This window comes from Schistocerca americana, chromosome 9, assembly GCF_021461395.2.
Source record: "Schistocerca americana isolate TAMUIC-IGC-003095 chromosome 9, iqSchAmer2.1, whole genome shotgun sequence".
Lineage (NCBI taxonomy): Eukaryota > Metazoa > Arthropoda > Insecta > Orthoptera > Acrididae > Schistocerca > Schistocerca americana.
In genome coordinates this window covers 226,689,365-226,713,115 of record NC_060127.1, presented here as the reverse complement: position 1 = coordinate 226,713,115, position 23,751 = coordinate 226,689,365, and positions in this window count along the sequence as shown.

The window sequence follows — 23,751 nt, the reverse complement described above, 5'->3', positions numbered from 1 at the left end:
TGATTTGAACCTCTCCTGTGAGTCCAGTTTTAGATTCCGATGCTTCACTTCAGGTTTACTGTATCCCTTGGACCTTCTTATTGACAATGAAACACAGAAATAGCATCGGAATTAAATTCAAAAGGCACAATGCCGACTTAAGTGAAAGAGGACTGACACTCTAACTTTCTATGATTTGAACCTCTCCTGTGAGTCCAGTTTTAGATTCCGATGCTTCACTTCAGGTTTACTGTATCCCTTGGACCTTCTTATTGCCGATGAATTACAGAAATTACATCCGAATTTAATACAAATGTCACAATGCCGACTTAAGTACAAGAGGACAGACACTCTAACTTTCTATGATTCGAACCTCTCCTGTGAGGTCAGATTTAGATTCCGATGCTTCACTCCAGGATTACTGTATACCTTGCACCTTCTTATTGATGATGAAACACAGAAATTGCATCGGAATTAAATTCAAAAGGCACAATGCCGTCTTAAGTACAAGAGGACTGACACTCTCACTTTCTATGATTTGAACCTCTCCTGTGAGTCCAGTTTTAGATTCCGATGCTTCACTTCAGGTTTACTGTATCCCTTGGACCTTCTTATTGACGATGAATCACAGAGTTTGCATCCGAATTTAATACAAAAGGCACAATGCCGACTTAAGTACAAGAGGACTGACAATCTAACTTTCTATGATTTGAACCTCTCCTGTGAGACCGGTTTTAGATTCCGATGCTTCACTTCAGGTTTACTGTATCCCTTGGACCTTCTTATTGACGATGAATCACAGAGTTTGCATCCGAATTTAATACAAAAGGCACAATGCCGACTTAAGTACAAGTGGACTGACACTCTAACTTTCTATGATTTGAAGCTCTCCTGTGAGTCCAGTTTTAGATGCCGATGCTTCACTTCAGGTTTAATGTATACCTTGGACCTTCTCATTGACTATGAAACACAGAAATAGCATCGGAATTAAATTCAAAAGGCACAATGCCGACTTAAGTAAAAGAGGACTGACACTCTAACTTTCTATGATTTGAACCACTCATGGGAGTCCAGTTTCAGATCCCGATGCTTCACTTCAGGTTTACTGTATCCCTTGGACCTTCTTATTGACGATGAAACACAGAAATTGCATCCGAATTTAATACAAATGGCACAATGTCGACTTATGTACAAGAGGACTGACACTCTCACTTTCTATGATTTGAACCTCTCCTGTGAGTCCAGTTTTAGATTCCGATGCTTCTCTTCAGGTTTACTGTATACCTTGCACCTTCTTATTGACGATGAAACACAGAAATTGCACCCGAATTCAATACAAGAGGCACAATGCCGACTTAAGTACAAGAGGACTGACATTCTAACTTTCTATGATTTGAACCTCTCCTGTGAGTCCAGTTTTAGATTACGATGCTTCACTTCAGGTTTACTGTATCCCTTGGACCTTCTTATTGACGATGAAACACAGATATTGCATCCGAATTTAATACAAATGGCACAATGTCGACTTAAGTACAAGAGGACTGACACTCTCACTTTCTATGATTTGAACCTCTCCTGTGAATCCAGTTTTAGATTCCGATGCTTCACTTCAGGTTTACTGTATACCTTGCGCCTTCTTATTGACGATGAAACACAGAAATTGCATCCGAATTTAATACAAAAGGCACAATGCCGACTTAAGTACAAGAGGAGTGACATTCTAACTTTCTATGATTTGAATCTCTCCTGTGAGTCCAGTTTTAGATTCCGATGCTTCACTTCAGGTTTACTGTATCCCTTGGATCTTCTTATTGACAATGAAACACAGATATAGCATCGGAATTAAATTCAAAAGGCACAATGCCGACTTAGGTACAAGAGTACTGACACTCTAACTTTCTATGATTCGAACCTCTCCTGTTTGTCCAGTTTTAGATTCCGATGCTTCACTCCAGGATTACTGTATACCTTGCTCCTTCTTATTGATGATGAAACACAAAAATTGCATCGGAATTAAATTCAAAAGGCACAATGCCGTCTTAAGTACAAGAGGACTGACACTCTCACTTTCTATGATTTGAACCTCTCCTGTGAGTCCAGTTTTAGATTCCGATGCTTCACTTCAGGTTTACTGTATCCCTTGGACCTTCTAATTGATGATGAAGCACAGAGTTTGCATCCGAATTTAATACAAAAGGTACAATACCGCGTTAAGTACAAGAGGACTGACACTCAAACTTTCTATGATTTGAACCTCTCCTGTGAGTCCAGTTTTAGATTCCGATGCTTCACTTCAGGTTTACTGTATCCCTTGGACCTTTTTATTGACAATGTCACACAGAAATTGCACCCAAATTTAATACAAAAGGCACAATACCGACTCAAGTAGAAGAGGAGTGACACTCTAACTTTTTATGATTTGAACCTCTCCGGTGAGTCCAGTTTTAGATTCCGATGCTTGACTTCAGGTTTACTGTATCCCTTGGACCTTCTTATTGACGATGAATCACAGAGTTTGCATCCGAATTTAATACAAAAGGCACAATACCGACTTAAGTACAAGAGGACTGACAATCTAACTTTCTATGATTTGAACCACTCCTCTGAGACCGGTTTTAGATTCAGATGCTTCACTTCAGGTTTACTGTATCCCTTGGACCTTCTTATTGACGATGAATCACAGAGTTTGCATCCGAATTTATTACAAAAGGCACAATGCCGACTTTAGTACAAGCGGACTGACACTCTAACTTTCTATGATTTGAAGCTCTCCTGTGAGTCCAGTTTTAGATTCCGATGCTTCACTTCAGGTTTATTGTATCCCTTGGACCTTCTTATTGACGATGAAACACAGAAAATGCATCCGAATTTGATACAAATGCCACAATGCCGACATAAGTACAAGAGGACTGACACTCTCCCTTTCGATGATTTGAACCTTTCCTGTGAGTCCAGTTTTAGATTCCGATGCTTCACTTCGGGTTTTCTGTATACCTTGCACCTTGTTATTGACGATGAAACACAGAAATTGCATCCGAATTTAATACAAAAGGAACAATGCCGACTTAAGTGCAAGAGGACAGACTTTCTAACTTTCTATGATTAGAACCTCTCCTGTAAGTCCTGTTTTAGATTCCGATGCTTCACTTCAGGTTTACTGTATCCCTTGGACCTTCTCATTGACAACGAAACACAGAAATAGCATCGGAATTATATTCAAAAGGCACAATGCCGACTTATGTAAAAGAGGACAGACACTCTAACTTTCTATGATTTGAACCTCTCCTGTGAGTCCAGTTTTAGATTCCGATGCTTCACTTCAGGTTTACTGTATCCCTTGGACCTTCTTATTGACAATGAAACACAGAAATAGCATCGGAATTAAATTCAAAAGGCACAATGCCGACTTAAGTAAAAGAGGACTGACACTCTAACTTTCTATGATTTGAACCTCTCCTGTGAGTCCAGTTTTAGATTCCGATGCTTCACTTCAGGTTTACTGTATCCCTTGGACGTTCTTATTGACGATGAAACACAGATATTGCATCCGAATTTAATACAAATGGCACAATGTCGACTTAAGTACAAGAGGACTAACACTCTCACTTTCTATGATTTGAACCTCTCCTGTGTATCCAGTTTTAGATTCCGATGCTTCACTTCAGGTTTACTGTATACCTTGCGCCTTCTTATTGACGATGAAACACAGAAATTGCATCCGAATTTAATACAAAAGGCACAATGCCGACTTAAGTACAAGAGGAGTGACATTCTAACTTTCTATGATTTGAACCTCTCCTGTGAGTCCAGTTTTAGATTCCGATGCTTCACTTCAAGTTTACTGCATGCCTTGGACCTTCTTACTGACGATGAAACACAGAAATTGCATCCGAATTTAATACAAAAATCACAATGGCGCCTTAAGTACAAGAGGACTGACAATCTCACTTTCTATGATTTGAACATCTCCTGTGAGTCCACTTTTAGATTCCGATGCTTCACTTCAGGTTTACTGTATCCCTTGGACCTTCTTATGGACGATGAAATACAGAAATTGCATCGGAATTAAATTCAAAAGGCACAATGCCGACTTAAGTACAAGAGGACTGACAATCTTACTTTCTATGATTTGAACCTCTCCTGTGAGTCCGGTTTTAGATTCCGATGCTTCACTTCCGGTTTACTGTATCCCTTGGACCTTCTTACTGACGATGAATCACAGAGTTGCATCCGAATTTGATACAAATGCCACAATGCCGACATAAGTACAAGAGGACTGACACTCTAACTTTCTATGATTTGAACGTCTCCTGTGAGTCCAGTTTTAGATTCCGATGCTTCACTTCAGGGTTACTGTATCGCTTGGACCTTCTTATTGACGATGAAACACAGAAATTGCATCCGAATTTAATACAAAAATCACAATGGCGCCTTAAGTACAAGAGGACTGACAATCTCACTTTCTATGATTTGAACATCTCCTGTGAGTCCAGTTTTAGATTCCGAAGCTTCACTTCAGGTTTACTGTATCGCTTGGACCTTCTTATTGACGATGAAACACAGAAATTGCATCGGAATTTAATACAAAAATCACAATGGCGCCTTAAGTACAAGAGGACTGACAATCTCACTTTCTATGATTTGAACATCTCCTGTGAGTCCAGTTTTAGATTCCGATGCTTCACTTCAGGTTTACTGTATCCCTTGGACCTTCTTATTGACGATGAATCACAGAGTTTGCATCCGAATTTATTACAAAAGGCACAATGCCGACTTTAGTATAAGCGGACTGACACTCTAACTTTCTATGATTTGAAGCTCTCCTGTGAGTCCAGTTTTAGATTCCGATGCTTCACTTCAGGTTTATTGTATCCCTTGGACCTTCTTATCGACGATGAAACACAGAAAATGCATCCGAATTTGATACAAATGCCACAATGCCGACATAAGTACAAGAGGACTGACACTCTCCCTTTCTATGATTGGAACCTTTCCTGTGAGTCCAGTTTTAGATTCCGATGCTTCACTTCGGGTTTTCTGTATACCTTGCACCTTGTTATTGACGATGAAACACAGAAATTGCATCCGAATTTAATACAAAAGGAACAATGCCGACTTAAGTGCAAGAGGACAGACTTTCTAACTTTCTATGATTAGAACCTCTCCTGTAAGTCCTGTTTTAGATTCCGATGCTTCACTTCAGGTTTACTGTATCCCTTGGACCTTCTCATTGACAACGAAACACAGAAATAGCATCGGAATTATATTCAAAAGGCACAATGCCGACTTATGTAAAAGAGGACAGACACTCTAACTTTCTATGATTTGAACCTCTCCTGTGAGTCCAGTTTTAGATTCCGATGCTTCACTTCAGGTTTACTGTATCCCTTGGACCTTCTTATTGACAATGAAACACAGAAATAGCATCGGAATTAAATTCAAAAGGCACAATGCCGACTTAAGTAAAAGAGGACTGACACTCTAACTTTCTATGATTTGAACCTCTCCTGTGAGTCCAGTTTTAGATTCCGATGCTTCACTTCAGGTTTACTGTATCCCTTGGACGTTCTTATTGACGATGAAACACAGATATTGCATCCGAATTTAATACAAATGGCACAATGTCGACTTAAGTACAAGAGGACTAACACTCTCACTTTCTATGATTTGAACCTCTCCTGTGTATCCAGTTTTAGATTCCGATGCTTCACTTCAGGTTTACTGTATACCTTGCGCCTTCTTATTGACGATGAAACACAGAAATTGCATCCGAATTTAATACAAAAGGCACAATGCCGACTTAAGTACAAGAGGAGTGACATTCTAACTTTCTATGATTTGAACCTCTCCTGTGAGTCCAGTTTTAGATTCCGATGCTTCACTTCAAGTTTACTGCATGCCTTGGACCTTCTTACTGACGATGAAACACAGAAATTGCATCCGAATTTAATACAAAAATCACAATGGCGCCTTAAGTACAAGAGGACTGACAATCTCACTTTCTATGATTTGAACATCTCCTGTGAGTCCACTTTTAGATTCCGATGCTTCACTTCAGGTTTACTGTATCCCTTGGACCTTCTTATGGACGATGAAATACAGAAATTGCATCGGAATTAAATTCAAAAGGCACAATGCCGACTTAAGTACAAGAGGACTGACAATCTTACTTTCTATGATTTGAACCTCTCCTGTGAGTCCGGTTTTAGATTCCGATGCTTCACTTCCGGTTTACTGTATCCCTTGGACCTTCTTACTGACGATGAATCACAGAGTTGCATCCGAATTTGATACAAATGCCACAATGCCGACATAAGTACAAGAGGACTGACACTCTAACTTTCTATGATTTGAACGTCTCCTGTGAGTCCAGTTTTAGATTCCGATGCTTCACTTCAGGGTTACTGTATCGCTTGGACCTTCTTATTGACGATGAAACACAGAAATTGCATCCGAATTTAATACAAAAATCACAATGGCGCCTTAAGTACAAGAGGACTGACAATCTCACTTTCTATGATTTGAACATCTCCTGTGAGTCCAGTTTTAGATTCCGAAGCTTCACTTCAGGTTTACTGTATCGCTTGGACCTTCTTATTGACGATGAAACACAGAAATTGCATCGGAATTTAATACAAAAATCACAATGGCGCCTTAAGTACAAGAGGACTGACAATCTCACTTTCTATGATTTGAACATCTCCTGTGAGTCCAGTTTTAGATTCCGATGCTTCACTTCAGGTTTACTGTATCCCTTGGACCTTCTTATTGACGATGAATCACAGAGTTTGCATCCGAATTTATTACAAAAGGCACAATGCCGACTTTAGTACAAGCGGACTGACACTCTAACTTTCTATGATTTGAAGCTCTCCTGTGAGTCCAGTTTTAGATTCCGATGCTTCACTTCAGGTTTATTGTATCCCTTGGACCTTCTTATCGACGATGAAACACAGAAAATGCATCCGAATTTGATACAAATGCCACAATGCCGACATAAGTACAAGAGGACTGACACTCTCCCTTTCTATGATTTGAACCTTTCCTGTGAGTCCAGTTTTAGATTCCGATGCTTCACTTCGGGTTTTCTGTATACCTTGCACCTTGTTATTGACGATGAAACACAGAAATTGCATCCGAATTTAATACAAAAGGAACAATGCCGACTTAAGTGCAAGAGGACAGACTTTCTAACTTTCTATGATTAGAACCTCTCCTGTAAGTCCTGTTTTAGATTCCGATGCTTCACTTCAGGTTCACTGTATCCCTTGGACCTTCTCATTGACAACGAAACACAGAAATAGCATCGGAATTATATTCAAAAGGCACAATGCCGACTTATGTAAAAGAGGACAGACACTCTAACTTTCTATGATTTGAACCTCTCCTGTGAGTCCAGTTTTAGATTCCGATGCTTCACTTCAGGTTTACTGTATCCCTTGGACCTTCTTATTGACAATGAAACACAGAAATAGCATCGGAATTAAATTCAAAAGGCACAATGCCGACTTAAGTAAAAGAGGACTGACACTCTAACTTTCTATGATTTGAACCTCTCCTGTGAGTCCAGTTTTAGATTCCGATGCTTCACTTCAGGTTTACTGTATCCCTTGGACGTTCTTATTGACGATGAAACACAGATATTGCATCCGAATTTAATACAAATGGCACAATGTCGACTTAAGTACAAGAGGACTAACACTCTCACTTTCTATGATTTGAACCTCTCCTGTGTATCCAGTTTTAGATTCCGATGCTTCACTTCAGGTTTACTGTATACCTTGCGCCTTCTTATTGACGATGAAACACAGAAATTGCATCCGAATTTAATACAAAAGGCACAATGCCGACTTAAGTACAAGAGGAGTGACATTCTAACTTTCTATGATTTGAACCTCTCCTGTGAGTCCAGTTTTAGATTCCGATGCTTCACTTCAAGTTTACTGCATGCCTTGGACCTTCTTACTGACGATGAAACACAGAAATTGCATCCGAATTTAATACAAAAATCACAATGGCGCCTTAAGTACAAGAGGACTGACAATCTCACTTTCTATGATTTGAACATCTCCTGTGAGTCCACTTTTAGATTCCGATGCTTCACTTCAGGTTTACTGTATCCCTTGGACCTTCTTATGGACGATGAAATACAGAAATTGCATCGGAATTAAATTCAAAAGGCACAATGCCGACTTAAGTACAAGAGGACTGACAATCTTACTTTCTATGATTTGAACATCTCCTGTGAGTCCGGTTTTAGATTCCGATGCTTCACTTCCGGTTTACTGTATCCCTTGGACCTTCTTACTGACGATGAATCACAGAGTTGCATCCGAATTTGATACAAATGCCACAATGCCGACATAAGTACAAGAGGACTGACACTCTCCCTTTCTATGATTTGAACCTTTCCTGTGAGTCCAGTTTTAGATTCCGATGCTTCACTTCAGGTTTACTGTATCCCTTGGACCTTCTCATTGACAATGAAATACAGAAATATCATCGGAATTATATTCAAAAGGCACAATGCCGACTTAAGTAAAAGAGGACTGACGCTCTAACTTTCTATGATTTGAACCTCTCCTGTGAGTCCAGTTTTAGATTCCGATGCTTCACTTCAGGTTTACTGTATCCCTTGGACCTTCTAATTGATGATGAGACACAGACTTTGCATCCGAATTTAATACAAATGGCACAATACTGCGTTAAGTACAAGAGGACTGACACTCTAACTTTCTATGATTTGAACCTCTCCTGTGAGTCCAGTTTTAGATTCCGATGCTTCACTTCAGGTTTACTGTATCCCTTGGACCTTCTTATTGACGATGAAACACAGAAATTGCATCCGAATTTAATACAAAAATCACAATGGCGCCTTAAGTACAAGGGGACTGACAATCTCACATTCTATGATTTGAACATCTCCTGTGAGTCCAGTTTTAGATTCCGATGCTTCACTTCAGGTTTACTGTATCCCTTGGACCTTATTATGGACGATGAAACACAGAAATTGCATCGGAATTAAATTCAAAAGGCACAATGCCGACTTAAGTACAAGACAACTGACAATCTAACTTTCTATGATTTGAACCTCACCTGTGAGTCCGGTTTTAGATTCCGATGATTCACTTCAGGTTTACTGTATCCCTTGGACCTTCTTACTGATGATGAATCACAGAGTTTGCATCCGAATTTGATACAAATGCCACAATGCCGACATAAGTACAAGAGGACTGACACTCTCCATTTCTATGATTTGAACCTTTCCTGCAAGTCCAGTTTTAGATTCCGATGCTTCCCTTCAGGTTTACTGTATACCTTGCACCTTCTTGTTGACGATGAAACACAGAAATTGCATCCGAATTTAATACAAAAGGCACAATGCCGACTTAAGTACAAGAGGACAGACATTCTAACTTTCTATGATTAGAACCTCTCCTGTGAGTCCTGTTTTAGATTCCGATGCCTAACTTCAGGTTTACTGTATCCCTTGGACCTTCTCATTGACAATGAAACACAGAAATAGCATCGGAATTATATTAAAAAGGCACAATGCCGACTTAAGTAAAAGAGGACTGACACTCTTACTTTCTATGATTTGAACCTCTTCTGTGAGTCCAGTTTTCGATTACGATGCTTCACTTCAGGTTTACTGTATCCCTTGGACCCTCTTATTGACGATGAAACACAGAAATTGCATCCGAATTTAATACAAAAGGCACAATGGCGACTTAAGTACAAGAGGACTGACCTCTCACTTTCTATGATTTGAACCTCTCCTGTGAGTCCAGTTTTAGATTACGATGCTTCACTTCAGGTTTACTGTATACCTTGCACGTTCTTATTGACGATGAAACAGAGAAATTGCATCCGAATGTAATACAAAAGGCACAATGCCGACTTAAGTACAAGAGGAATGACATTCTAACTTTCTATGATTAGAACCTCTCCTGTGAATCCAGTTTTAGATTCCGATGCTTCACTTCAGGTTTATTGTATCCCTTGGACCTTCTAATTGACGATGAAACTCAGAAATTGCATCCAAATTTAATACAAATGCCACAATGCCGACTTAAGTACTAGAGGACTGACACTCTCACTTTCTATGATTTGAACCTCTCCTGTGAGTCAAGTTTTTGATTCCGATGCTTCACTTCAGGTTTACTGTACCCCTTAGACCTTCTTATTGACGATGAAACACAGAAAATGCATCGGAATTTAATACAAAAGGCACAATACCGAATTAGGTACAAGAGGAGAGACACTCTAACTTTCCATGATTTGAATCTCTCCTGTGAGTCCAGTTTCAGATTCCGATGCTTCACTTAATTTTTACTGTATCCTTTGGACCTTCTTATTGACGATGAAACACAGAAATTGCATCGGAATTAAATTGAAAAGGCACAATGCCGACCTAAGTAGAAAAGAACTGACACTCTCACATTCTATGATTTGAACCTCTCCTGTGGCTTCAGTTTTAGATTCCGATGCTTCACTTCAGGTTTAATGTATCCCTTGGACCTTCTTATTGACGATGAATCACAGAAAATGCATCCGAATTTGATACAAATGCCACAATGCCGACATAAGTACAAGAGGACTGACACTCTCTCTTTCTATGATTTGAACCTTTCCTGTGAGTCCAGTTTTAGATTCCGATGCTTCACTACAGGTTTACTGTATACCTAGCACCTTCTTATAGACGATGAAACACAGAAATTGCATCCGAATTTAATACAAAAGGCACAACGCCGACTTAAGTACAAGAGGAGTGACATTCCAACTTTCTATGATTTGAACCTCTCCTGTGAGTCCAGTTTTAGATTCCGATGCTTCACTTCAGGTTTACTGTATCCCTTGGACCTTCTTATTGACGATGAAACACAGAAATTGCATCCGAATTTAATACAAATGGCACAATGTCGACTTAAGTACAAGAGGACTGACACTCTAACTTTCTATGATTTCAACATTTCCTGTGAGTCCAGTTTTGGATTCCGATGCTTCACTTGAGGTTTACTGTATACCTTGGACCTACTTAATGACGATGAAACACAGAAATTGCATCCGAATTTATACCAAAAGGCACAATGGCGACTTAAGTACAAGAGGACTGACACTCTCACTTTCTATGATTTGAACCTCTCCTGTGAGTCCAGTTGTAGATTACGATGCTTCACTTCAGGTTTACTGTATACCTTGCACGTTCTTATTGACGATGAAACACAGAAATTGCATCCGAATTTAATACAAAAGGCACAATGCCGACTTAAGTACAAGAGGAGTGACATTCTAACTTTCTATGATTTGAACCTCTCCGGTGAGTCCAGTTTTAGATTCCGATGCTTGACTTCAGGTTTACTGTATCCCTTGGACCTTCTTATTGACGATGAATCACAGAGTTTGCATCCGAATTTAATACAAAAGGCACAATACCGACTTAAGTACAAGAGGACTGACAATCTAACTTTCTATGATTTGAACCACTCCTCTGAGACCGGTTTTAGATTCAGATGCTTCACTTCAGGTTTACTGTATCCCTTGGACCTTCTTATTGACGATGAATCACAGAGTTTGCATCCGAATTTATTACAAAAGGCACAATGCCGACTTTAGTACAAGCGGACTGACACTCTAACTTTCTATGATTTGAAGCTCTCCTGTGAGTCCAGTTTTAGATTCCGATGCTTCACTTCAGGTTTATTGTATCCCTTGGACCTTCTTATTGACGATGAAACACAGAAAATGCATCCGAATTTGATACAAATGCCACAATGCCGACATAAGTACAAGAGGACTGACACTCTCCCTTTCTATGATTTGAACCTTTCCTGTGAGTCCAGTTTTAGATTCCGATGCTTCACTTCGGGTTTTCTGTATACCTTGCACCTTGTTATTGACGATGAAACACAGAAATTGCATCCGAATTTAATACAAAAGGAACAATGCCGACTTAAGTGCAAGAGGACAGACTTTCTAACTTTCTATGATTAGAACCTCTCCTGTAAGTCCTGTTTTAGATTCCGATGCTTCACTTCAGGTTTACTGTATCCCTTGGACCTTCTCATTGACAACGAAACACAGAAATAGCATCGGAATTATATTCAAAAGGCACAATGCCGACTTATGTAAAAGAGGACAGACACTCTAACTTTCTATGATTTGAACCTCTCCTGTGAGTCCAGTTTTAGATTCCGATGCTTCACTTCAGGTTTACTGTATCCCTTGGACCTTCTTATTGACAATGAAACACAGAAATAGCATCGGAATTAAATTCAAAAGGCACAATGCCGACTTAAGTAAAAGAGGACTGACACTCTAACTTTCTATGATTTGAACCTCTCCTGTGAGTCCAGTTTTAGATTCCGATGCTTCACTTCAGGTTTACTGTATCCCTTGGACGTTCTTATTGACGATGAAACACAGATATTGCATCCGAATTTAATACAAATGGCACAATGTCGACTTAAGTACAAGAGGACTAACACTCTCACTTTCTATGATTTGAACCTCTCCTGTGTATCCAGTTTTAGATTCCGATGCTTCACTTCAGGTTTACTGTATACCTTGCGCCTTCTTATTGACGATGAAACACAGAAATTGCATCCGAATTTAATACAAAAGGCACAATGCCGACTTAAGTACAAGAGGAGTGACATTCTAACTTTCTATGATTTGAACCTCTCCTGTGAGTCCAGTTTTAGATTCCGATGCTTCACTTCAAGTTTACTGCATGCCTTGGACCTTCTTACTGACGATGAAACACAGAAATTGCATCCGAATTTAATACAAAAATCACAATGGCGCCTTAAGTACAAGTGGACTGACAATCTCACTTTCTATGATTTGAACATCTCCTGTGAGTCCACTTTTAGATTCCGATGCTTCACTTCAGGTTTACTGTATCCCTTGGACCTTCTTATGGACGATGAAATACAGAAATTGCATCGGAATTAAATTCAAAAGGCACAATGCCGACTTAAGTACAAGAGGACTGACAATCTTACTTTCTATGATTTGAACCTCTCCTGTGAGTCCGGTTTTAGATTCCGATGCTTCACTTCCGGTTTACTGTATCCCTTGGACCTTCTTACTGACGATGAATCACAGAGTTGCATCCGAATTTGATACAAATGCCACAATGCCGACATAAGTACAAGAGGACTGACACTCTAACTTTCTATGATTTGAACGTCTCCTGTGAGTCCAGTTTTAGATTCCGATGCTTCACTTCAGGGTTACTGTATCGCTTGGACCTTCTTATTGACGATGAAACACAGAAATTGCATCCGAATTTAATACAAAAATCACAATGGCGCCTTAAGTACAAGAGGACTGACAATCTCACTTTCTATGATTTGAACATCTCCTGTGAGTCCAGTTTTAGATTCCGAAGCTTCACTTCAGGTTTACTGTATCGCTTGGACCTTCTTATTGACGATTAAAACACAGAAATTGCATCGGAATTTAATACAAAAATCACAATGGCGCCTTAAGTACAAGAGGACTGACAATCTCACTTTCTATGATTTGAACATCTCCTGTGAGTCCAGTTTTAGATTCCGATGCTTCACTTCAGGTTTACTGTATCCCTTGGACCTTCTTATTGACGATGAATCACAGAGTTTGCATCCGAATTTAGTACAAAAGGCACAAAGCCGACTTAAGTACAAGCGGACTGACACTCTAACTTTCTATGATTAGAAGCTCTCCTGTGAGTCCAGTTTTAGATTCCGATGCTTCACTTCAGGTTTAATGTATCCCTTGGACCTTCTTATTGACAATGAAACACAGAAAATGCATCCGAATTTGTTTCAAATGCCACAATGCCGACATAAGTACAAGAGGACTGACACTCTCCCTTTCTATGATTTGAACCTTTCCTGTGAGTCCAGTTTTAGATTCCGATGCTTCACTTCAGGTTTACTGTATCCCAAGACCTTCTCATTGACAATGAAATACAGAAATATCATCGGAATTATATTCAAAAGGCACAATGCCGACTTAAGTAAAAGAGGACTGACGCTCTAACTTTCTATGATTTGAACCTCTCCTGTGAGTCCAGTTTTAGATTCCGATGCTTCACTTCAGGTTTACTGTATCCCTTGGACCTTCTAATTGATGATGAGACACAGACTTTGCATCCGAATTTAATACAAATGGCACAATACTGCGTTAAGTACAAGAGGACTGACACTCTAACTTTCTATGATTTGAACCTCTCCTGTGAGTCCAGTTTTAGATTCCGATGCTTCACTTCAGGTTTACTGTATCCCTTGGACCTTCTTATTGACGATGAAACACAGAAATTGCATCCGAATTTAATACAAAAATCACAATGGCGCCTTAAGTACAAGAGGACTGACAATCTCACATTCTATGATTTGAACATCTCCTGTGAGTCCAGTTTTAGATTCCGATGCTTCACTTCAGGTTTACTGTATCCCTTGGACCTTCTTGTTGACGATGAAACACAGAAATTGCATCCGAATTTAATACAAAAGGCACAATGCCGACTTAAGTACAAGAGGACAGACATTCTAACTTTCTATGATTAGAACCTCTCCTGTGAGTCCTGTTTTAGATTCCGATGCCTAACTTCAGGTTTACTGTATCCCTTGGACCTTCTCATTGACAATGAAACACAGAAATAGCATCGGAATTATATTAAAAAGGCACAATGCCGACTTAAGTAAAAGAGGACTGACACTCTTACTTTCTATGATTTGAACCTCTTCTGTGAGTCCAGTTTTCGATTACGATGCTTCACTTCAGGTTTACTGTATCCCTTGGACCCTCTTATTGACGATGAAACACAGAAATTGCATCCGAATTTAATACAAAAGGCACAATGGCGACTTAAGTACAAGAGGACTGACCTCTCACTTTCTATGATTTGAACCTCTCCTGTGAGTCCAGTTTTAGATTACGATGCTTCACTTCAGGTTTACTGTATACCTAGCACCTTCTTATAGACGATGAAACACAGAAATTGCATCCGAATTTAATACAAAAGGCACAACGCCGACTTAAGTACAAGAGGAGTGACATTCCAACTTTCTATGATTTGAACCTCTCCTGTGAGTCCAGTTTTAGATTCCGATGCTTCACTTCAGGTTTACTGTATCCCTTGGACCTTCTTATTGACGATGAAACACAGAAATTGCATCCGAATTTAATACAAATGGCACAATGTCGACTTAAGTACAAGAGGACTGACACTCTAACTTTCTATGATTTCAACATTTCCTGTGAGTCCAGTTTTGGATTCCGATGCTTCACTTCAGGTTTACTGTATACCTTGGACCTACTTAATGACGATGAAACACAGAAATTGCATCCGAATTTATACCAAAAGGCACAATGGCGACTTAAGTACAAGAGGACTGACACTCTCACTTTCTATGATTTGAACCTCTCCTGTGAGTCCAGTTGTAGATTACGATGCTTCACTTCAGGTTTACTGTATACCTTGCACGTTCTTATTGACGATGAAACACAGAAATTGCATCCGAATTTAATACAAAAGGCACAATGCCGACTTAAGTACAAGAGGAGTGACATTCTAACTTTCTATGATTTGAACCTCTCCTGTGAGTCCAGTTTTAGATTCCGATGCTTCACTTCAGGTTTACTGTATCCCTTGGATCTTCATATTGACAATGAAACACAGAAATAGCATCGGAATTAAATTCAAAACGCACAATGCCGACTTAGGTACAAGAGGACTGACACTCTAACTTTCTATGATTCTAACCTCTCGTGTGAGTCCAGTTTTAGATTCCGATGCTTCACTCCTGGATTACTGTATACCCTGCACCTTCTTATTGATGATGAAACACAGAAATTGCATCGGAATTAAATTCAAAAGGCACAATGCCGTCTTTAGTACAAGAGGACTGACACTCTCACTTTCTATGATTTGAACCTCTCCTGTGAGTCCAGTTTTAGATTCCGATGCATCACTTCAGGTTTACTGTATCCCTTGGACCTTCTAATTGATGATGAAACACAGAGTTTGCATCCGAATTTAATACAAAAGGTACAATACCGCGTTAAGTACAAGAGGACTGACACTCTAACTTTCTATGATTTGAACCTCTCCTATGAGTCCAGTTTTAGATTCCGATGCTTCACTTCAGGTTTACTGTATCCCTTGGACCTTCTTATTGACGATGAAACACAGAAATTGCATCCGAATTTAATACAAAAATCACAATGGCGACTTAAGTACAGGAGGACTGACATTCTCACTTTCTATGATTTGAACATCTCCTGTGAGTCCAGTTTTAGATTCCGATGCTTCACTTCAGGTTTACTGTATCCCTTGGACCTTGTTATGGACGATGAAACACAGAAATTGCATCGGAATTAAATACAAAAATCACAATGCCGACTTAAGTACAAGAGGACTGACAATCTAACTTTCTATGATTTGAACCTCTCCTGTGAGTCCGGATTTAGATTCCGATGCTTCACTTCAGGTTTATTGTATCCCTTGGACCTTCTTACTGACGATGAATCACAGAGTTTGCATCCGAATTTAATACAAAAGGCACAATGCCGACTTAAGTACAAGAGGACTGACACACTAGCTTTCTATGATTTGAACCACACCTGTGAGTCCAGATTAAGATTCCGATGCTTCACTTCAGGTTTAATGTATCCCTAGGACCTTCTTATTGACGATGAAACACAGAAAATGCATCCGAATTTGATACAAATGCCACAATGCCGACATAAGTACAAGAGGACTGACACTCTCCATTTCTATGATTTGAACCTTTCCTGTGAGTCCAGTATTAGATTCCGATGCTTCGCTTCAGGTTTACTGTATACCTTGCACCTTCTTATTGACGATGAAACACAGAAATTGCATCCGAATTTAATACAAAAGGCACAATGCCGACTTAAGTACAAGAGAACAGACATTCTAACTTTCTATGATTAGAACTTCTTCTGTGAGTCCTGTTTTAGATTCCGATGCATCACTTCAGGTTTACTGTATCCCTTGGACCTTCTCATTGACAATGAAACACAGAAATAGCATCGGAATTATATTCAAAAGGCACAATGCCGACTTAAGTAAAAGAGGACTGACACTCTAACTTTCTATGATTTGAACCTCTCCTGTGAGTCCAGTTTTAGATTCCGATTGTTCACTTCAGGTTTACTGTATCCCTTGGACCTTCTTATTGACGATGAAACACAGAAATTGCATCCGAATATAATACAAATGGCACAATGCCGACTTAAATACAAGAGCACTGACACTCTCACTTTCCATGATTCGAACTTCTCCTGTGAGGTCAGATTTAGATTCCGATGCTTCACTTCAGGTTTACTGTATACCTTGCACCTTCTTATTGACGATGAAACACAGAAATTGCATCGGAATTAAATTCGAAAGGCACAATTCCGACTTAAGTACAAGAGGACTGACACTCTCACTTTCTCTGATTTGAACCTCTCCTGTGAGTCCAGTTTTAGATTCCGATGCTTCACTTCAGGTTTACTGTATCCCTTGGACCTTCTAATTGACGATGAAACACAGAGTTTGAATCCGAATTTAATACAAAGGTACAATGCCGACTTAAGTACAAGAGGACTGACACCCTAACTTTCTATGATTTGAGTCTCTCCTGTGAGTCCAGTTTCAGATTCCGATGTTTCACTTAAGTTTTACTGTATCCTTTGGACCTTCTTATTGACGATGAAACACAGAAATTGCATCGGAATTAAATTGAAAAGGCACAATGCCGACCTAAGTAGAAAAGAACTGACACTCTCACATTCTATGATTTGAACCTCTCCTGTGAGTCCAGTTTTAGAGTCCGATGCTTCACTTCAGGTTTACTGTATCCCTTGGATCTTCATATTGACAATGAAACACAGAAATAGCATCGGAATTAAATTCAAAAGGCACAATGCCGACTTAGGTACAAGAGGACTGACTTTCTAACTTTCTATGATTCGAACCTATCGTGTGAGTCCAGTTTTAGATTCGGATGTGTCACTCCAGGATTACTGTATACCCTGCACTTTCTAATTGATGATGAATCACAGAAATTGCATCGGAATTAAATTCAAAAGGCACAATGCCGTCTTAAGTACAAGAGGACTGACACTCTCACTTTCTATGATTTGAACCCCTCCTGTGAGTCCAGTTTTAGATTCCGATGCTTCACTTCAGGTTTACTGTATCCCTTGGACCTTCTAATTGATGATGAAACACAGAGTTTGCATCCGAATTTAATACAAAAGGTACAATACCGCGTTAAGTACAAGAGGACCGACACTCTAACTTTCTATGGTTTGAACCTCTCCTGTGAGTCCAGTTTTAGATTCCGATGCTTCACTTCAGGTTTACTGTATCCCTTGGACCTTCTTATTGACGATGAATTACAGAAATTGCATCCGAATTTAATACAAAAATCACAATGGCGGCTTAAGTACAAGAGGACAGACAATCTCACTTTCTATGATTTGAACATCTCCTGTGAGTCCAGTTTTAGATTCCGATGCTTCACTTCAGGTTTACTGTATCCCTTGGACCTTCTTACTGACGATGAATCACAGAGTTTGCATCCGAATTTAATACAAAAGGCACAATGCCGACTTAAGTACAAGAGGACTGACACACTAACTTTCTATGATTTGAACCTCTCCTGTGAGTCCAGTTTCAGATTCCGATGCTTCACTTCAGGTTTAATGTATCCCTTGGACCTTCTTATTGACGATGAAACACAGAAAATGCATCCGAATTTGATACAAATACCACAATGCCGACATAAGTACAAGAGGACTGACACTCTCCATTTCTATGATTTGAACCTTTCCTGTGAGTCAATTTTTAGATTCCGATGCTTCACTTCAGGTTTACTGTATACCTTGCATCTTCTTATTGACAATGAAACACAGAAATTGCATCCGAATTTAATACAAAAGGCACAATGCCGACTTAAGTACAAGAGGACAGACATTCTAACTTTCTATGATTAGAACCTCTCCTGTGTGTCCTATTTTAGATTCCGATGCTTCACTTCAGGTTTATTGTATCCCTTGGACCTTCTTATTGACGATGAAACACAGAAAATGCATCGGATTTTAATACAAAAGGCACAATACCGAATTAGGTACAAGAGGTGAGACACTCTAACTTTCTATGATTTGAATCTCTCCTGTGAGTCCAGTTTCAGATTCCGATGCTTCACTTAAGTTTTACTGTATCCTTTGAACCTTCTTATTGACGATGAAACACAGAAATTGCATCGGAATTAAATTGAATAGGCACAATGCCGACCTAAGTAGAAAAGAACTGCCACTCTCACATTCTATGATTTGAACCTCTCCTGTGACTTCAGTTTTAGATTCCGATGCTTCACTTCAGGTTTAATGTATCCCTTGGACCTTCTTATTGACGATGAAACACAGAAAATGCATCCGAATTTAATACAAATGGCACAATGTCGACTTAAGTACAAGAGGACTGACACTCTCTCTTTCTAAGATTTGAACCTCTCCTGTGAGTCCAGTTTCAGATTCCGATGCTTCACTTCAGGTTTACTGTATCCCTTGGACCTTCTTATTGACGATGAAACACAGAGTTTGCATCCGAATTTAATACAAGTGGCACAATGCCGACTTAAATACAAGAGGACTGACACTCTAACTTTCTATGATTTGAACCTCTCCTGTGAGTCCAGTTTTGGATTCCGATGCTTCACTTCAGGTTTACTGTATCCCTTGGACCTTCTTATTGACGATGAAACACAGAAATTGCATCCGAATTTAATACAAAAGGCACAATGGCGACTTAAGTACAAGAGGACTGACACTCTCACTTTCTATGATTTGAACCTCTCCTGTGAGTCCAGTTGTAGATTACGATGCTTCACTTAAGGTTTACTGTATACCTTGCACGTTCTTATTGACGATGAAACACAGAAATTGCATCCGAATGTAATACAAAGGGCACAATGCCGACTTAAGTACAAGAGGACTGACATTCTAACTTTCTATGATTAGAACCTCTCCTGTGTGTCCTATTTTAGATTCCGATGCTTCACTTCAGGTTTATTGTATCCCTTGGACCTTCTTATTGACAATGAAACACAGAAATAGCATCGGAATTAAATTCAAAAGGCACAATGCCGACTTAAGTAAAAGAGGACTGACACTCTAACTTTCTATGATTTGAACCTCTCCTGTGAGTCCAGTTTTAGATTCCGATGCTTCACTTCAGGTTTACTGTATCCCTTGGACCTTCTTATTGACGATGAACACAGATATTGCATCCGAATTTAATACAAATGGCACAATGTCGACTTAAGTACAAGAGGACTGACACTCTCATTTTCTATGATTTGAACCTCTCCTGTGAATCCAGTTTTAGATTCCGATGCTTCACTTCAGGTTTACTGTATACCTTGCGCCTTCTTATTGACGATGAAACACAAAAATTGCATCCGAATTTAATACAAAAGGCACAATGCCGACTTAAGTACAAGAGGAGTGACATTCTAACTTTCTATGATTTGAACCTCTCCTGTGAGTCCAGTTTTAGATTCCGATGCTTCACTTCAGGTTTACTGTATCCCTTGGATCTTCATATTGACAATGATACACAGAAATAGCATCGGAATTAAATTCAAAAGGCACAATGCCGACTTAGGTACAAGAGGACTGACACTCTAACTTTCTATGATTTGAACCTCTCGTGTGAGTCCAGTTTTAGATTCCGATGCTTCACTTCAGGTTAACAGTATCCCTTGGACCTTCTTATTGACGATGAAACACAGAAATTGCATCCGAATTTAATACAAATAGCACAATGCCGACTTAAGTACAAGAGGACAGATACTCTCATTTTCTATGATTCGAACCTCTCCTTTGAGGTCAGATTTAGATTCCGATGCTTCACTCCAGGATTACTGTATACCTTGCTCCTTCTTATTGATGATGAAACACAGAAATTGCATCGGAATTAAATTCCAAAGGCACAATGCCGTCTTACGTACAAGAGGACTGACACTCTCACTTTCTATGATTTGAACCTCTCCTGTGAGTCCAGTTTTAGATTCCGATGCTTCACTTCAGGTTTTTTCTGTATCCCTTGCACCTTCTAATTGATGATGAAACACAGAGTTTGCATCCGAATTTAAAACAAAAGGTACAATACCGACTTAAGTACAAGAGGACTGACACTCTAACTTTCTATGATTTGAACCTCTCCTGTGAGTCTAGTTTTAGATTCCGATGCTCCACTTCAGGTTTACTGTATCCCTTGGACCTTCTTATTGACGATGAAACACAGAAATTGCATCGGAATTAAATTGAATAGACACAATGCCAACCTAAGTAGAAAAGAACTGACACTCTAACTTTCTATGATTTGAACCTCTCCTGTGAGTCCAGTTTTACATTCCGATGCTTCACTTCAGGTTTACTGTATCCCTTGCAGTTTCTAATTGATGATGAAATACAGAGTTTGCATCCGAATTTAATACAAAAGGTACAATACCGACTTAAGTACAAGAGGATTGACACTCTAACTTTCTATGATTTGAACCTCTACTGTGAGTCTAGTTTTAGATTCCGATGCTTCACTTCAGGTTTACTGTATCCCTTGGACCTTCTTATTGACGATGAAACACAGAAATTGCATCCGAATTTAATACAAAAGGCACAATGCCGACTTAAGTACAAGAGGAGTGACATTCTAACTTTCTATGATTTGAACCTCTCCTTTGAGTCCAGTTTTAGATTCCGATGCTTCACTTCAGGTTTACTGTATAACTTGGATCTTCATATTGACAATGAAACACAGAAATAGCATCGGAATTAAATTCAAAAGGCACAATGCCGACTTAGGTACAAGAGGACTGACACTCTAATTTTCTATGATTTGAACCTCTCGTGTGAGTCCAGTTTTAGATTCCGATGCTTCACTTCAGGTTAACAGTATCCCTTGGACCTTCTTATTGACGATGAAACACAGAAATTGCATCCGAATTTAATACAAATGGCACAATGCCGACTTAAGTACAAGAGGACAGACACTCTCATTTTCTATGATTCGAACCTCTCCTTTGAGGTCAGATTTAGATTCCGATGCTTCACTCCAGGATTTCTGTATACCTTTCACCTTCTTATTGATGATGAAACACAGAAATTGCATCGGAATTAAATTCCAAAGGCACAATACCGTCTTAAGTACAAGAAGACTGACACTCTCACTTTCTATGATTTGAACCTCTCCTGTGAGCCCAGTTTTAGATTCCGATGCTTCACTTCAGGTTTACTGTATCCCTTGCACCTTCTAATTGATGATGAAACACAGAGTTTGCATCCGAATTTAATACAAAAGGTACAATACCGACTTAAGTAAAAGAGGACTGACACTCTAACTTTCTATGATTTGAACCTCTCCTGTGAGTCTAGTTTTAGATTCCGATGCTTCACTTCAGGTTTACTGTATCATTTGGACCTTCTTATTGACGATGAAACACAGAAATTGCATCCGAATTTAATACAAAAATCACAATGGCGACTTAAGTACAAGAGAACTGACAATCTCACTTTCTATGATATGAACCTGTCCTGTGAGTCCAGTTTTGGATTCCGATGCTTCACTTCAGGTTTACTGTATCCCTTGGACCTTCTTATTGACGATGAAACACAAAAATTGCATCTGAATTTAATACAAAATGCACAATGGCGACTTATGTGTAAGAGGACTGACACTCTCACTTTGTATGATTTGAACCTCTCCTGTGAGTCCAGTTTTAGATGCCGATGCTTCCCCTCAGGTTTACTGCATCCCTTGGACCTTCTTATTGACGATGAAACACAGAAATTGCATCCGAATTTAATACAAATGGCACAACGCCGCCTTAAGTACAAGAGGGCTGACACTCTCACTTTCTATGATTCGAACCTTTCCTGTGAGTCAAGTTTTTGATTCCGATGCTTCACTTCAGGTTTACTGTACCCCTTGGACCTTCTTATTGACGATGAAACCCAGAAATTGCACCCGAATTTAATACAAATGGCAAAATGCCGACTTAAGTACAAGAGGACAGACACTCTCACTTTCTACGATTTCAACCTCTCCTGTGAGTCCAGTTTTAGATTATGATGCTTCACTTCAGGTTTACTGTATCCCTTGGACCTTCTTATTGACGATGAAACACAGAAAATGCATCGGATTTTAATACAAAAGGCACAATACCGAATTAGGTACAAAAGGAGAGACACTCTAACTTTCTATGATTTGAATCTCCCCTGTGAGTCCAGATTCAGATTCTGATGCTTCACTTAAGTTTTACTGTATCCTTTGGACCTTCTTATTGACGATGAAACACAGAAATTGCATCGGAATTAAATTGAATAAGCACAATGCCGACCTAAGTAGAAAAGAACTGACACTCTCACATTCTATGATTTGAACCTCTCCTGTGACTTCAGTTTTAGATTCCGATGCTTCACTTCAGGTTTACTGTATCCCTTAGACCTTCTGATTGACGATGAAACACAGAGTTTGCATCCGAATTTAATACAAGTGGCACAATGCCGACTTAAGTACAAGAGGACTGACACTCTAACTTTCTATGATTGGAACCTCTCCTGTGAGTCCAGTTTTGGATTCCGATGCTTCACTTCAGGTTTACTGTATCCCTTGGACCTTCTTATTGACGATGAAACACAGAAATTGCATCCGAATGTAATACAAAGGGCACAATGCCGACTTAAGTTCAAGAGGACTGACAT